This window comes from Peromyscus californicus, unplaced genomic scaffold, assembly GCF_007827085.1.
Source record: "Peromyscus californicus insignis strain IS unplaced genomic scaffold, ASM782708v3 Scaffold_6__1_contigs__length_162567912, whole genome shotgun sequence".
NCBI classification, from domain to species: domain Eukaryota; kingdom Metazoa; phylum Chordata; class Mammalia; order Rodentia; family Cricetidae; genus Peromyscus; species Peromyscus californicus.
Genome location: NW_026294584.1, coordinates 124,674,922 through 124,678,737, shown reverse-complemented (window position 1 = coordinate 124,678,737; position 3,816 = coordinate 124,674,922).

Sequence of the window (3,816 nt, the reverse complement as noted above, 5' to 3'; positions counted from 1 at the left end):
TGTGTTTGAGTTCTTTTAATCTTGAAATTCTTTTAATACTTCACATACTATACTAAATTGTCTTTAAAAAATTGAAGATTGCTTTAGGGTTAGGGATGAGGGCTTATGTCTACTTCTTCTCTTAGTGCTGGAACCCCATATGGCTTAGATCTGTACAGGTCCTATGCATGCAGTCTATAATGAGTTCATATGTATGTCAGTCTTGTGTCTGAAAGGCCTTGTTTCCTGTTTGTTTGTTTATTCACACAGAGTTCCCTGAGCTCTGAGAGGATTTGATGATCTCATTTAGGACTGAGTGTTCCAAAGTCTCACACTTCCTACATATTATCTGGCTGTGGGTCCTTGTATATGTTCCCATCTGCTGGAGGAGAAAACTTCATTGACAATGGCTGAGCAAGACACTGATCTTTGACTATGGTTGAATGATACTAGGAGTCATTTTATCGCTGCATCGCTTCAGCAGAACATTAGTATTTGGTTCTCACCTAAGTTCATAGCCTATCTAATCTCAGGTTCTAGGCTACCCAAGAAGTGCTGAACAGTTATTTCATTTATAAAATGGGCCTTAATTCAGTCAGATAATTGTTGGTTACTCCTACTGATTGTGTGCCACTATTGCACCCGTACATCTTACAGGCAGATCACCAGTGCTAATCATGGGGTTTTTACCTTAGATGGTGTTTATCTTTCTCCTCTGCTAGCATGCAGTGTATTTTCCAGCACCATGAACACTAGTCAGTAGAGTTGAATGTTCTTGGTAGGTATAGCTTGACTTCCCCATGTTCAGCAAATTATGTAGGCATTTTCTTCAGCAATAGGATCATACCATCATTTTGTGGAGAGTAACCAATTGTTTGGCAATAGCCTGGTTGTTTGAGGGTATCCAAGGAGCCACTTTGGCTAATAAGTTAGTTAGATGTAACCCATTCAAGCGATGTCTATTTGGGGCTTTATCTCTCCTGTTATTTGGTGGTTTGATTTATATATATATATATAAATTTCTAATTCAGTAGATTTCCATATAACCCCTCAAATGGCCATTAGCTTTGGCTGTTCCTCCCCATATTTCCTCTATTACCCCTTCTTCCCTCCCCCCAATTGATCCTCCCATTCTAGGCCCAACTATCATCACCTATCTATATCCATTCTATTTACCCTTCCTAGAAAAATATTTCCATCTTGTCTAGTCCATTATCCTTTACTTACACTATACTGAACCATTGTGTTTATAGAGATCATAACCTGCTTCGTGAAGACATAACAGCAAACATCCACATATAAGTTAAGACATACCATATTTGTCTTTTTGAGTGTAAGAAACCTCACTCGGGATGATTTCTTTCTAGCTCCATCCATTTGCCTACAAACTCCATGTATTGTTTTTTAACAGCTGAGGAATATTCCATCATGTAAATATGGAAATATATATTTGAGTATTCCTCTTACCCCACACACTGACCAACATAAACTCTCATTTATTGTATTGGTCTTAACCATTCTGACTGGCATAAAATGAAATCTCAAAGTAGTTTTGTATGTTATGCTTTTTCTTTGGGGCCACCAACAAGCTCCCAAATCACAACATGGAGACTTACTAGTTTTGAATGCTCAACCTTACTTAGCTTTTTTCTGGATAGTTCTTTTAGCTTAAATTAACCTGTTTCTCTTTATCTACCTTTTGCCTCAGAGCATTTTACTTTTCTTTCCTTCTGTATATCTTACTTTCACTGCTTCTTGTGTCTAGCTAGGTGGAGGTTGCCTGGCTTCTTGGCCTGCCCATGACCCCCTCTTTCTCTTCATTCTCCTCATTCTCTCATTCTTTCCCTCTGTTTATTTTCTCTGCCTGCCATCTCCATCTGTAGCTTAAGTTTTCTTCAGGCCGCCTGGGCCTGCAGCTGCTCAGACCCAAATAAACACACAGACACTTATATTATTTATGAACTGTATGGCTTAATGGCTCAGGCTTCTTGCTAGCTAGATCTTACATCTTAAATTTACCCATTTCTATAAATCTATACCTTGACATGTGGCTCATGGCTTACGGGTACCTTTATATCTTGCTTCTCATGATGGTGGCTGGCAGTGTCTCCTGACTCAGCCTTCCTTTTCCCAGAATTTTCTCTGCTTATCCTGCCTATACTATACTTCCTTCCTGGCTACTGGCCAGTCAGCATTTTATTTATCAACCAAATCAGAGCAACACATTCACAGCATACAAAGCAATAACCACAGCACTTTCCCTTTTCTTTTTTTCTTTTCAAAAAGGAAAGCTTTAACTTTAACATAGTAAAATTATATATAACAAAACAATTATCAAGCAAGAATTATAGTTATACTATCCAGTCTATTTGTATTTGGCAAAATTAAAGAAAATATCCTATCTATCCTATATTTGTGAATCTAAAGTTTTATATCTAACTTATCTTTTATCTTAGCTAAGGAAATTATAACTATCTAGTCTTCAGCTACATCAAAGACCCCAGAAGGATATAATATTACCTAAGTAAACAGGAAGTGCATTCTAAGCAACTTTTAAAAATCTAGAATGACAGAGATAGCAGGCCGCTTGGACAGTCATCCAAAGTTCCTCTGCAAATTTGGGGCATCTGTTTTCAGCCCACAGGCCTAGAGTCTCTCAGTCACTTCTCTCTGTGTCCTGTAGAATGTCTGTCAGTTTCCTCTGTGAAGCAGGAACCTGAAGGACCATTTTGCCTTGTTTTGACAAATTCAGTGGTATTTTCCTATGGGTCCTGTATGTCTAGTTTATATAACTTATTATCAGCAGTCCAGGCAAGAACAGTTTCTTGCCCAAATGTGTGGTGGTATTTTACTTGTACTGAAATGTGATTTTAATTGTATGTTAATAAATAAAGTTGTCTGGGGGTCAGAGCTATTAGAGCCATAGCAAGTGCATGGCGGCGGTGGCGCATGCCTTTAAGGACCTGGAGGGCGGTACATTCAGGCAGTGATGAGGCAGTCACGTGTTTGGGTTTACAACCAATGAGAAGGCAGAACAGCTAGACTATATAAAGACATATACACAGGAAGTAGGTTCCTTTCGGAGAACTCTCTTGGCTGAAGAGGATCCCTGAATCAGGAAGGGTGAGGCTCTTAGCTCTGACCTCTTGGCTTTCTTCTCTGAATCAGCTCTGTGTTTCTTATTTAATAAGATGGTTGGGTACATCTACACAAATGGCTATGTTTGCCAAGAATAAGATAAACTCCATATAGAGTGTCTTCGATGTCCATCTTCCTCTTTGAAGTAAGTTGGTACTGCCAGGAGCAGACATGTCCAGAAAGTCTAAATCTTTAAAACATTTTAAATGCCATATTCTGTAGATCTTTGAAGTGTTTGAGGATTATCTCCCTAATTGAATTATATCCATGTATACCTAGAAAAGTAAACTAACATGACTATAAGTTTGACTATCATAGATGACTAATTATTAATTTGTATTTCTTAATTATACATTACAATTTAATGAGTTGCACAAACATAGTACTTTAAGCAAGAGTAGAAATATACATACAGTATAACAAAATTAATGCTGACATGACAGTTACAAATAATATCTACACTGAGAGTTGTGAGTTAAAATGCAGGTTCAAAGGCACATGGTCACTCAAGAGTAGAAACAATAGATTGTGTATACAACTCAGTGTCACAGCATTTGGATAGACTATAAAAGGCCCTGGTTAAATCCCATCCTGAGAAAGATGGAAAACCAAGATCAGAAGATCCAGAGTTTTCTGATTACAGAATACATTCCCTATACTTTCCTCCTAATCACTTCATGAACTTTCATTGTTTCCTTG